The sequence below is a fragment of the Xiphophorus hellerii genome, chromosome 9 (genome assembly GCF_003331165.1).
Source record: "Xiphophorus hellerii strain 12219 chromosome 9, Xiphophorus_hellerii-4.1, whole genome shotgun sequence".
NCBI classification, from domain to species: Eukaryota; Metazoa; Chordata; class Actinopteri; order Cyprinodontiformes; family Poeciliidae; genus Xiphophorus; species Xiphophorus hellerii.
Window position 1 is genome coordinate 11,739,082 of NC_045680.1, and position 14,369 is coordinate 11,753,450.

Sequence of the window (14,369 nt, forward strand, 5' to 3'; positions counted from 1 at the left end):
GGATGTTCATGAGTGAAGTCTGTGGTGTTTTGTATTTGCTGTGTTTCTGTACTGTACACACTGTAGGTCCAACTATTACATTTATCTTTTTTCTCATCATCATTATCATGTGTAGGGTTTGTTCAGTTTTGGAAATTGTCCATTCATTACAACTGTGGTAGTCTAAAGACAGCAAAATTGATCTTTGTCCAACATGCAAAGTTTTATATGTGGAGGAAAACTAGCACACGTAAATTTGAACAATTGTAAATAAACATATGGTGTAGATATGGCAAGGCCAGCTGAAAAGTTAGAAAGTTGGGCATATAACTACTGAGAAATACATTTGTTTTCTTTTCTTCTTCTTTTTTTGCAGTTCCTGAACTTTACAACTATAACTTTAAATTAGCAATTTTCTCAGATTACCTAGACTAAAATAAAACCAGCCTTAACAGATCCTGTTATCTGTTGGTTTAAAGACCTCTTATTGAGCAATGAGCATCTATTTCACTGTGTGGCATAATATCAGAGCGTATCAGTTCATGTATCCGGTGGCACTGAGCAGACAACAGATTGTCTACCACTTGCAGCAGAGCAGAAAACTGAATGTTAAGAGCAAAGGATGCTATCAAATATTCATGAACATCTAAATATAGCCATGCACATCTACCCTTGTTCATTTGTATTAGTATATACTGTATATAAGTGTGGACTGCAGGCGCAGTGAAAACAACAGCCTCTTTTCTGCGGCTTACATTGAAGACTTTAATGAGTTCTTATATGAGGTCAAGAGCTGAAGTGTTTCACATTTTTGAGGTCGGGCTTTACAGATGTGTGCACAGAGTTTTGTAACATTGCTAAAGGTGACTGTTCATTTGGAAGACCTGCTTGTGCCCAAGCATTACCTTCCTGGCTGATCTCTTGACATGTTCTTTCCTTGTCATGACAATTTATTTTCTTTCAGTGTACCAGTCCCAAAATACGTACACAACATGATGATGACACCTCTGTCTTTGCAGTTGGGATGGTGTTTGTCATGATGTGTAGTGGTGAGGTAGATGTTTTGGAAAAGTAGATGATGATTTAATGAAGAAATACACACAATAATCCAGGCAGCACAGTTGAGCAAAGGCTAAGACTCTCACTCTGGTAGCAACTGACAGGAAACACAACTAACGACAGACTACACAAGGACCCGACAAGGAAACAAGAGACACAGGTGGATTTAAATACACTGGGAAGTAATCAAGGAAACAAGACACAGCGGGGATCAACCAAGGGGTAGATGGGACAACACAAAGACTCAGCTGACACAGAAACCTAAATAAGCACACAGAAAAACCAAATCCTCACAGTGTTCTCAGGTTTGCAATCTTTCCATTTTTTGCTCTGTAAGTAAGAAAGGTCGTAGTGGTTTTCACAGACCACAGGACATGTCTCCAAAATGAAGGCTTTTGTTCTTAAGTGTATTAGCAAACAGCAATCTGACTTTTTATAAGTATTCTTCACTGAGTAGACTTTCAGCCCATGTTTGTTATATTGTGGCTCTAATCTGATTCAGGCAGCATCTTCCCAAGGTGTCTTGCTGTTGTTCTGGGCTTTATTTGGACATTTTGTCACATGTTCATCTCTAGGACTCAAAACCCGTCTCCTTCCTGAACATCATGATGGACAGACATCTCCTGATATATAAATTTATATTTAATTATTTGGGTAAATGAACAAACATCTAACTCTGAAGAAAGAAATAAAAAAGCCCTACTATAACATATTCGCTCTCATTCTGGCATTTATTAAATAAAAATTAATAGAAGTAGTTTTGACTGATTGTGTCAAATTTATAATCAGTGAGAGCAGGCTGTTTTCTTTTAACAGAGTATAAAAATATCTTTACAGATCCATTTAAAAAGGCAATTTCAAATGCTTTTTCATAGGCGACATTGCATTTGTTTTTATTTGGGAGTTCTTGTCACCCATTCAATGTAAAAAGCCATTTCAGGGAATTTACTTTTCTTTTTCCAGTAGCATCATCAGACCAATACAGGTTTGATCAAATGGGACAAGATTTTCCTTCCTGTTATGCCCCCTCCTCTTGTTTTTGTTTTGTTCTGTGGGGGATTATTTTTAGATACAGTTAAATTTAGCTCTTCACCTTCTAATCTCATTTCTTGAAAACAGAAGGCACCTTTAGGCAGAGGTACCTAAATGGCACCTCTGCTTCCCTTTAGGTCCACTCAGGACAAAGAGCTCAATAAAACCAAGATAATTAATGTTCACTGACCATAAGCTATTTTTAGCAGTACGAAGGCTTGGCTTGTTGTTTTAAAGTTTATGTAAAAGTCCCTTCTGCTGCATTCATGCAGTATTTTAATCATTTAATCTGTCGTTTTGGAGGGATTCATTTACTCAAAAATCTACTTCCAGAAGAAAAGGCAACAGAGAGAGAGTTTTGTTACACAGGGAAACATTTTGGATTCATTTCACAAAAAGAAAGGCCAAATGGTTTGAATAATGAGTTAATTTGTGTTGTGTCATCTGTGTGTTTTATATTTGCATTGTAATGTTTTGGTATTTTTATGTGATACTAACATTTAACTCTTTTAATGTAATTTTCAACTACATAATGTAATTCTTTATTACTGTTTCTTTACTTCCAAATGAAGACCTTTGAGCTGCATTATATGAATAGTGTCATATACACAGTTGCACAGACGTGATTTTTAGGGACATAGATGACCATGACAGGAATAATTCTACCTCATTAAAGGTTTCTCATAATCTTGATAAAGTTAAAACATTCATTCTGCAAAGACACAGAAGCCTTAGCTTGCTTTTATAAATGATATCTGTCTGATCTGTTACAGTTTTAAATAACATTGGCACAAAGCTTGCTGTGTGTGAGGGTCTGTTCTTGTAATATCCCAGATCAAAGTTCACCAAATCGCTGTGAAACATGAAGATGTTGTGAGACACCATTGCTGCCAGGTAAATAATGGCCTCATTGAGGACATTGCTGACTTAAACAAGCCAAGGCTCATACAGGTTAGAGTTTCTCCAACCTCATAAAGCAGGGAAGAGAGAAAAAGGATATCGTTTAACAGCAACAATTACTTTCTCTTTCCTCTTTTGTAATAACTTCACCTAACTTAAATCTAAACAAGGCATTAAAATAAATTGTTTTCTCAAACAGAAAATGTAAATTACATATAAACAGCTAAAAGTATAGACAACTTGCCCGACAAATTAAAAAGAACAGCAGAAAACCAAGTTAATTCTCCCCTTCCAGGCCTCAACATATGGTCTATTTAAAATATTGATTCAAAAAATTTGATGGAGGTGGAGACAAAGAGCATTTAAAATGGTTCAATTTAGTTCTTAACGTTTCTATATATTCTAAGGGAAGAGTTCATATTCCACGTGGGACGGGTCCAACAGTACCATACATGCCTAAGTTCAAACGGCTCATAGATGGACACCTTCATAGCAATCTTTACCAAGCACTAGAACTTAAAGTTGGACTGTGTGGAAAGATTGCTGAACCGCGGCGTCATTCCATACCTGCCAACACTCTCCATCACTGGCTAGTAAAATAAAAACATGATATTCTGACTGACACCAAACACCCTCAGTCTAACATCCTTCCTTCCATCAGTTATCAGATGATGGCCTTTTCGCTTAATTAGAGTGAATGCAATTGTTATTAAAATAAGGCACCCTGTGAGGACATCGCCAAACCTCTGCACTGCAGCTGTAACTGTGCCACATACACGAAATACTCACTCAGTTGGTGATTATTTCCTTATAGACTAAATCTGTCCTCTTCTCTGCCTAAGAAGTCAAATAAAGTGCAGAGAAGAGACAACACTTTCACAAAACCTGATATCAATCATTTTATAACACTGCACAGACCAATCTACCGTTTTCAGAACTTAATAGAGCATAATTAATGTGTTTATGCAAACTTACATTACATTACAAGGACTTTCAGAGTTACTGTGCTAAAGCGTCCTGCAGCTTTTCTCTATTTGTTCTTGGAATCCAGCTAGAAGCTACTTTATGACTCAAAGACATCAAAGGGACAAACAGGGTCAATTGGCATAATTTTATTAAAGAAGCTCTGGATCAAATAATATCAAGTTAAGCATCTTAAAATAAGAGAGCTGGAAGGAATGGGTAATTTACCTGCATGGCGCCTCATTCAGCACTTGGGAGGAAAAGGAGTCAAGGCTCAATAAAGCAGCAGAAGAGATCAGTGATCTTTTGTAGTGGTTCAATTTAATGAGAAAGCTGATTTAAAATTAAGTTCGCTTCACTTAGAATCAGGTCCCCCAAAGTCTGACCTCATAAAAATGATGAGTACTGGCATAACATGTGCACAACAGCTCATAATTTTCAGTTTGGGTAGTAAAGACTATTGATCTTGTGTTGTAAATGCAGTAAAGTTGTGCGTATTCTGGTTATTGATGATGTGGGTTTACACTAATGGACTCACTCAATCATTTGTTTTTGACCTAAGATCCCTGGAGGTCTATGAGACAGTGAGAGGCAGGGCACCGGGTTGTTCACCAGTCAGTGGAAGACACAAACATTTCACCCCCAAATTAAAACCTCCAAATGCTTTAGGAGTGCTGAAGAAAACTACCCACTGTGATGGCAGAGAAAGACCTGGAGTTAAACACCACAATGCAGTTTGAAAAGTGAATTGCTCAGTGTTTAATGCAAAGCCTGATCACCTACATACTAAATTATGTTTTTTTAGATAAATGTCTTCACATCAGTCATGACTGGCGTCATAAATGTAATCATACAAACATAAGTGTGCAGGTGCCTGTCCCTGATTGGCCACCTTAAGACGGCGGAGACGTCCAATTGGTGACCTTCCGGAAGTGATGGATATATAAGCTGCTGACGCAGATTCCTGCCATCCATCCTCAGCTCATCTCAACTGGTCACATTGTTTATCTGTTCAAAACCCTTTGTAAAAGTTCTTGGAGTTTGTCAGGGGTGAGCTGTTGTTTATGTTTGCTTAGTTTTCTCATGTTTTTCTGAATTAGGGAGGTAAGTTTTTGTCATTTGGTTTATTTACTTTCAAATAGGTACGTTTTGGTTAATAGCTTTCTTTGGTTTATTGTTTTCGGCACTGTAGCTCACTCTGAAGCCATATACTCCACTTGTTGTAACCTCTCAGTCAAAAACACATCTTTTTAAAATAAGTAATATTATAAAATGTTCATCTTCGTGTTTGTCGATAGATCCTTCATGTTGTGATCTGGCCACCCCTACACGGGTCATAACAACATCTTTCTACTTTCATTTATGATCTTTAAAGAGCAGAAAAGAGTGGCAATGATTATCCATCTAATAATGCTAAGCTGATCTAAATTAATAAAATAGTCAAAGTTTTAAAATAGAGGTTCAGTGGCTTAACAGCGTGATGTCATGAGCACCTGCGATATGTTTAGTTTCTCTCTGGTTTGTGCAAGCAGACTGTTAGTAGAAGTAGAGAATCTAAAGTAAATGTAAACAGTTGAAATGCTAACATCTGTGTTGTAGTCAGGATCACCTAACCCAGCACTGAGGCATAACCAAGACCAAGTCCAATGTGATTAAACACGTTTTTGACCTATCGGGCATCATGAAGTAGGCTTACTAGATCTCAAAAAGCCACACATCATATTGGGACTGAAAGAAACTCAAGAACAGTGAGGAAACAATTTCATAGACCTCAGTCTAGTCTAGACGGAGGCTGTGAAGCCATTTCAGAGGCTGTTGGAGAACAGCAAAAAACAAAACAAAAAATGAGAGTCATTATCCATAAATGGATAAATCATCCAGTTGTGGTATTTCCTGGTCCATCCAAATTACTTTAAAAATATACAAATATGAGTTTTACTCAGTGGATATTTTCTCTCTTAGTTGAAGTAACTGTAAACAGTATATAAGTAGTAGTAAGTTACACCTCTTGATAGCAGACTACCAGAACAGAAAGAGTTTATTTTTTTATCACACATGTGCAGAAGCATCAATCAATTTGCATAGACACGAGATAAAAGTCACATGTAATGGCCCATTTTAACACTTCAATTTCCTGCGTGTTGCTTCTCTTAATTTGGTTCTTTGCCTTGAAAAACAAACCGCAGCAAGCATAACTAACTGACTTCTTTATATAGTCTGAGAAGCATGTTTTTGCTTCTTGCTAATTTCCCTCCTTCCTCCGTTTCCCTCCTTTGTTTTTATTTCAGCAGTCACGTTTTCAAAGAGGAGATGCAGAGCTGAATAGGAAACTTGTTATAGCATTTTTTTTGCCTACTGCAAAAAGCTTGACACAATAATCAGATAAGCTTGAATTCAGTCTTACAGTTCTCAATTTTTTTCTCATTAAGCTTTTACCAAAAGTGTGTGTGTGCGTGGGTGTGTGCATGCCTGCTTGAGCGCATTGTAGGATGAGTTCAAAGCAAGTGCAGGTTGTTGGACATATCAGTTTGATAAAGGAATGAGACATGCCACTTTGATGGGAGTTTCATAAATAATAATTGAAACAGTGAACTGAGAAATGTTTCCTCACTTTTGTGCACCAAGAGAATTGATACAAGTGTTAGGGAATTATTGGATCTCTAATTTAGGCAAAGAAATGTAAAATAGTAAGGTAGAAATTTATTGTCAGTTAACAACTGACAATAAACTATAACATGATGCAACCAGAGTTTTTATACAATGAAATCATCAACACCAGTTAAGTTTTGCTCCATGGTCTCCAGGATCTCTATAGTGTTTGAATGTCTATGTCAGTATTTATCTACACAAGATCAGGATCTTTACCATCAGCAATGATGCATTCAGATATCAACATTTAAAGTGTTATTTTTAATGGCTTCTCTACAGACTCTCTCCCTGAGTCACCTTACAGTCTCACTTTATTCCACCATCCCCAGATTCAGATATTTCTCCATAAAATATCTGGAAAAAATCTATGACTCACAAATAGGAAAGCCAGCCTTGAGTAAGTGTAATACTCAGAAAGGCTCCAACAGAATTGATCGAAACGAAGCAAGTAGTGGAACGAAAGAGGTCATCATAGGATCCAGACAGAGTCTCTGTCACTGTGCAAATGACAGGACGTAGAGAAACTAGACATGTAACTTTACCCCACAAGCAAAAATGAAGATCTCATGCAGCCAGTTATTAAAGCATTAATAACAGCACAGTCAAATGGGTAGGAATGTGCACATAGAAGTTATATTTATTTCTATTTAAATGTTTTAGTTTTGCATGTCTTATTTTTAGGAAGAAAATAATTTCTATGAATAATTTCTTTGCTTAGGCAGACTATAGACATGCATGAAAAAGCACAACTTCATTCCTCATTGAGTATGAGATTTAAAGCAGGGTTTGGTCCTGCAGCAGCACAAACTGCAGCTTCACCCAGCAATCATGTTCTGCAATATCACCAAACATGAAGCTGTTGTGGGCAGACAAATGCCTGCAGACTACACTTATAATTCACAATGCATCATGGAAAATTATTTTTTAACACAAAAGCCATTAATCACACAAACTTTAAGAATTCCTCGAGTGTTCAATTTTCAAAGCAAATCTTGCCGCAGTCACTTTTGTAAAGCTCATTATATTCCTAAGGCAAATAATTTGACTTGTGATACAAAAAGGATAATTATTTCCACATTAATTAGCTTGTAAAAGTTACTGACAATTAAAATACTCTGATCAGTATTTCTAAGAAATCTGGAGAACTAAAGAAAAGTCGAACTGTCCCTCAGCTTTCTGAAGCAACCTAATCTATCTTCATTATCTTATTCAATAAAAAGTTTCTCTAAGTTCACTTTAATTCTATTCACTTCTATTCCCAGAGCAGAGTGAGGAATAGAGCTCTGGGAATAGAGAGAGCTTCCACAGCCGACTGGCAGACCAATTAAAACCACTGAGAGATGCTTTAGGAAACCTCTGAGTTGGTGCTTTGACCTGTCATTCACACCAGAATGACTGTGTGACAGGCAGACTGATTTAAGTGTTATAGATTTCATATTAAACAGGTGATTTTGTCAAACAGTTCTTGGAAAAGCAAGTTAAATCCAAAGAATATTATTTATTTTAATCTCTAAAGCTGAAAGCAATATTTCTCTAAGTTAATTACAACAAATAAGAAATCATTTTCCAGAAAAGGTACTCAACCTTTCTTAGGATGTTTTTAAAATTATTTTCATGGCTGTGGGAAATCACACATTTTTCTGATCATGATGGGGTGCAAAGTGGAGATGTAAGTAGCACTGATGCTTTGGAAGAAGAAGATCCAGGATTTAAATCCTGACCTAAATCTTTCTGCATGGAGCTTGCAAATCAAAAAGATTAATGTTAAGCTAATAGTTCTCTTAAAATCGCCCTTAGATATTCATCTGTGTTGGACTGGCAACTTGTCAGGTTGTACCCCACCAGGCTGTGGAGCATAGTGGCCCAATGATCACTGGAGGATAGGAATCAATAAGAATAGTTGGGTATATATACTGTATATGGCTAAATTTGCATGATATTCCCCCAGCTTTCAATTCACGTTAAATCCCAAAAGTCATGAGTCTGACTTCATAAATGCCTACATAATCCACTGTTAAAGCTTCTAAAGACTTAGCACAGCCAAAGTAACTTTGTAATTGCATAAGGCCAATGTATTTCTTGTAACAGAAAATGGTTTTATTTAATTTAAAGGAGCCACATACTGTAATGACCTCATTCCCCAAGATGAGATCATTTGCTATGCTTAGATGCTAGATCAATGCTAGATTCTGCAGGCTTGATCAGCATTATTACTTTAATTAATTATCATTCATAAAAAGAAATGCATATCTATAAAGTTACGCAAATCCATCAATGACATTTCAGTAGCTGATATTATGGATTTACTTTGCATTTATATTGTGGTACTTTTCAATACCGCTGCTGAAAGCTCAGCTGAATAGGAGTGTGGACAAAATACCAGGGCTGTTATAAAAAAATAAAAAAATAAGCTGTTACACAACTGGTAAACCCATATAACATCAGGAAATCCTGCAGGAATGCAGGAGACTGCTGTCGCTGAGCCACTGAGCTGTCCATCCAGCTTTTGTTGGAGAAAACACAGGGAGAAAGAAAGGGAAAGACAGAAGGCTAATGCTGAGATATAATAAGGGAGCTGAGTGGGATTTAAAGTAACAGAATGCCCACTAATTGCTGCAGCGCACTGCACCGCTAAGGTCTTTAGTCGACACATGTTTGTCCATGTGTTGGTTTACACAGCAGTACGGTTAAATGAATTCACATAAACCTGCAGCAATGAGACTAATGAGCCGACTCTCTCTCCGGTGTGCAGCTCAGAGTCTCCAGTTTGAGATCTTATTGTCTGCAAGAAAACCCATCCTGGGAATTTGACTAACAAATTCTGAAGAGAAAAAGATAAGAGAATAAAATGACACATTCAGAACAGATCTTATGTCTGAAGCTCCTGCAGTAGATGCTCTTTAAGAATGGAAAATACAGCCTTAAATTTGATGAAAATAGTAATTGTCTCCCAGGCTGAGAAACTTAGCTGAACAGTTTCCTGAATAGCAGAATATAAAGTAGTAATACTGTATGTAGCTGAAGTTTTCCAATTATGATTGTTTGATTACTTAAAGCATCTGCTAGTGCCTTTGCTAACAAGAGATGATTCTGGAGACCTATGCAATACTGAAATTACAAAAATGTATCGAGATTGGCTATTGAATAACCATTTTTTAATGATCTAGCAACCCTTCTCACAATGGTAAGATGAATTGAAGAACATTGTTTATCAGGTACAGATCTTAAATGTGCACTTTTTAAAGTTTACTTTTGATAATATTTTAACCCCATTCCTTCCCGAAAACAATCAGGGGGGTTGCATTGGGAAGAGCATCCAGTGAAAAACATGTGCCAAGTCTGTGTGCATGCAGCTGTAGAGTGTGGAGGTCTGTGGTGATAAAAGGACAACAATAGTTTGCAGTAATTATTATTTTCAAACACACAGACTTAGCAGAATTCTTTAGGAAAATGTTTATTTTACTCTATACTTAGTACTTTAAGACCAATGTACTTATCTTGCTATTATTTTCATGGATATAAACTGAGTAAATGTGAAATGTGTACTTACACACTTACTTAAGTTATCTCAGAGATAATCTAAAACATACCTCAACACATTATGATGAAACAACCACACAAAATAAACAGATTTATTTTTTTGAAATACCAGTTTCAATTTTCTATCTTAAATCCAGTTTATTGTAATTTCACACGTTACAATGAACGTTGCCGTTCGCTGTCCGTTTTTTTTTTTGTTTCTGATTGCTGCACGTAACTGAATGCCCTGAAACATGAGAACATAGTGTTTCTTCCTCCCTGTCAGATGAATGTGCGAGATGAGGGCAGATATGCTGTTTCTTTTTTCTTTTTTTTGTGTTCTCTCGCTACCTTGCCTAACATCTCCAACTCTCCTTCTATTCAACCCATTTAAGGACTGAAATGAGATCTTTGCCAACATTTCTGGAGTAATCCTGGATTCCTAGTTGCTCACATTTAGACTAAGATCACTGAGATTACTGACTTTTTCCAGCCCGTCTCTCTGTACTTCCACCAGATTCCCTCTGCTTAGTGTTTCTTTGTGAGTCAAACTGACAGTAAGTGCACTTTCTCATTATGGTTCATGTAATATTTGTGTCATTAATGGGAATACAGGTTATATAATTTGACTTACATTTAAATGTGCAAAAATAAAAGTTTAACAACTTACCGTAATTTCAGTCATTAAATGTTTTTTTTTAATGATTAATAACTGGGCAGCAAAATAAAGAATCTTAATCTAATGTTTTAATATAAATACTCAGTTCAAGTTAATAAACTCGGTCCACAGTTTACTTTCTATACATTTGTTTCAAGGTTTAGCCATTAAGATGCTATTACTGCTGCAGAGAGGTTTGAAATATACATTTCTATCTGATGTGATTCTTCTACATATTTTAAGTCATGCAAAGTCGGCTCCAGATTTATTTTAGGATTGCCATATTCAGTTCAGTTTCCTAGTTTGTTCTTTTCTTTTGTTGAATTTCCTTCTCTTAGATTATCATCAGGTATTTTCACCTTTTTGTTTACAGATGCCTTTATTCTTTCTCTATAATTTCAATATATTGAAACATTTTAATTGTTAATATGAAAAGCTTTTGGATCGTAATATGCATGTGCAGCGTTAAAACTGATACAGTTGTTAAACAACATTAAATATTTAAGCAGCATGAATATTAATCTGTCTTATTAAGTACTCCACTGTCATGTAATTGGCTAATAGTGTCAGGATCTGTGTTTTTCTGTGTTTATTTAGAGTTTTCTGTGTCCTTAAGTCTCTTCGTTGTCCTGTCCTCCCCTTGATTGTTCCCAGGTGTGTCTCGTCTCTGTGATTACCCTCCTGTGTATTTAACTCCACCTGTGTTCCTTGTTCCTCGTCGGGTCCTCGTCAATGTCTAGTCTGTTCGTCGTCGGTGTGTCTCTGTGCGAGCTGCCGTGTTACTGGACTTATTTATTATTAAATCAACATTTTCATCTAACCTGGGTCCGCTGCCTCTGCCTCACCACCCCTCACCACCCCACCTCATGACAAATAGGTGCATTAGAGCTAAAAAAAAAAAAAAGATAGTGGCTGGGACTTTCGTCTGCTGCTTTGATTATGACTTAGCTTGTTTGTTGAGGCCTATTTTTAGCCACCAGCTCAGACAGCAGAAGTGCTGAATATTGTCTCACCGCTGAGAGAAACTGAAAAAATGGTGCAAATTTCAACACAGCCAATACATAAAAGTGAAACTGTAATTTATTTTTCATTTACCTCAGGGATCAGGAAGTAGAAAGCTATTAAAAATGGTTTTTGAGGTGGAGAATGATTGCCAGCAATGGAACAAAGGGTTTCTACTTAATATGAGACAATTTATTCTAAAGCTAAATTATGTATTAATAAATGTAAGATCACCTGATGAAGGGTGGTTGATTCAAGACAACATAAAGAATTAAAACATGCAACAGACTGGAAAACATGACTTAAAGCCTGCGTCACACCCACCAGCGACCTGCTAAAGTGTAATCATCAAAAAGCAATTCAGACTGCACAACTTGCTCTTGAGGCCACATGAAGGAAAGAAAAATCAGCATCACATTAACTGAACAATGTTAAAAATCGGCACATTGAACTTTTAAATCTGTGTGGGCTGTTTTGCAAAACTGTGTGGGCTGAACCATAGAAGACGGTGCCTGTGGGAAATAAAACTTATCATGTTGCATTTAAACAACCTTGTGAGAGTTTAGCTCTGCATCTAACCAGCTACACAAGAACTGTGGCTAATTCTTTATCTGGTAAGAATGTATCAAGAACTTTTCCATGTATAAATAAATACTTCAGCCCCAGCAGATCCTCTAGACCACAAAAGTTTGCAAAACAAAAGTAAAAAGTGCAGTATGAAGAGTAAAAAGAGAAAATATGAATACGGCTCCACGCAAAGGTTTTCAAACTCCTGTTTATATATTAATTTTTCACATAACAATCCTTTAAATGTATTTCAAGACCCATTTTCTGATACTCAGGCAACACCCTTCAAAAGACAACAGATTAGTAAGTAGTATATATATATACTGTATACATATACAGTATATATATATATACTGCTCAAAAAAATAAAGGGAACACTTTAAGTGTTAAACACCTGTTTAAGTGTTCCCTTTATTTTTTTGAGCAGTGTATAATTTATTCTGTAAATAAGGCCTCAAAGGTTTGTTAATGAACATTTGTAAGCCCACACCAAGAAGAGGCAGAGGAAGACAGGAAGTAAATTATGAAGAAGTTTAAAAAACATTATCCCAAACTATGGACATCACACAGAGCTCTGAAAGAACTGGCAAACATTTTAAGACGCTAGATGTGCAAATTTAGAGACATACCCCCCAAATCCAATCATGAGCTCCTCAGTCAATCACATAATTCCAGCAAAATACATAAATGTTTCTGGTTGTGAAGGTAGAAAACATGGAAAAGTTTATGGGGTACTAATGCTTTTTCAAGGTACTGGATAAAAGTGCAACCAGACGGATGTTAAAGCGGGAATGATGTGAGCACGTGGCCGCTGTGGCACCCTGTCGCCTTGTGGGAGGGAAAAAACAAGTGCTGATAGACCACCTGCTGCACAGAGAGGGATCAGTCAGTCAGGCAGGCGGCAGCCCACAGAGAATGTAGTGATTGAAGGAAGCAGAAATAGCTGGAGAACAAGGATGTGGGGATTATCAGGGATGCAGAGAAATTCAAAGCATAACAGGATAGAGCAAATGAGACGGAAAAATATACAGTGGAGACGCATGTTGAAAAACAGGCATGAAAATGAAAGCAAAGAGGCAGAAGATTTATGGAAGAAACACTCAGATGGTGGATGGATGATAATAAGTTGCAGCTGGAGGGCTACACAGGTGGCGGAGTGAATTGATATTTTTTTTCCTCATGTTTGCTTTCATCAAGTTCAGTGCATGCGTCAAGCTCATGTGATGACAAAGAGGCTTCTCCTCTGCTGATTGCAGTGCATCACGTTCACAGTTTACCAGCAGCAGCCAATAAAGTGAGTCACAAATTACTGATGATGAAAAAAAAGTATGACAAACTAAAGCAGAGACAGGTTTCATTGAGGATTTCTCATTCTTAAAATTCAACATGTGTCTGCACATGTCTGAAACTGGTATTGTCGTTGATGGTTGTTTGTTCTAAGTCACAAAACATTTTCGTCATAAACCCAGAAGACCTTTAAGCCGCTTCTGGGGAATCATAAATCAGAAATGAGGTTGGAGAAACCTCTCACAGCTGTGTGTGAGATACAACATCTGTGCAGTGTGACTGTGGCGTGGCACTGACATCAGCAATGTGCAGAAAATCTGTCAGGAGTCTCTCCATACTCCAAATTCTTTCCTAAACAATAATCATGATGAACTCAGTTAAGCGTTCCTGTTATGAGCGAAGCCAATGCTCCTAACTAAAGTTATAAATCTCAGCCTCTTATTCTTCTCATTGGAAATGATTTCTGTTTTTAAATGTAACATCTGGCTGCCTGCACACTACTACTACTACTCTCTCGACCTGCTATGCTTGCTCTATCACAAGTTAGCTGGTAAGTGAGGGCCATGAGGGTCAGAGCCAGGCTTCAAAGCCCCTCACCCATCGATCCTTTCACAAAACACATTAAACCTTTTGGGTAAAGACTGTTTGTGTTGGGAGGGGCTGGAGCATCTCCATATTTACACTAATAATAACAGGAGTGTGAATGTAGTTAATATTGTATTTTGGCAATTTCAGTTTTGGTGAGGAATGGCTT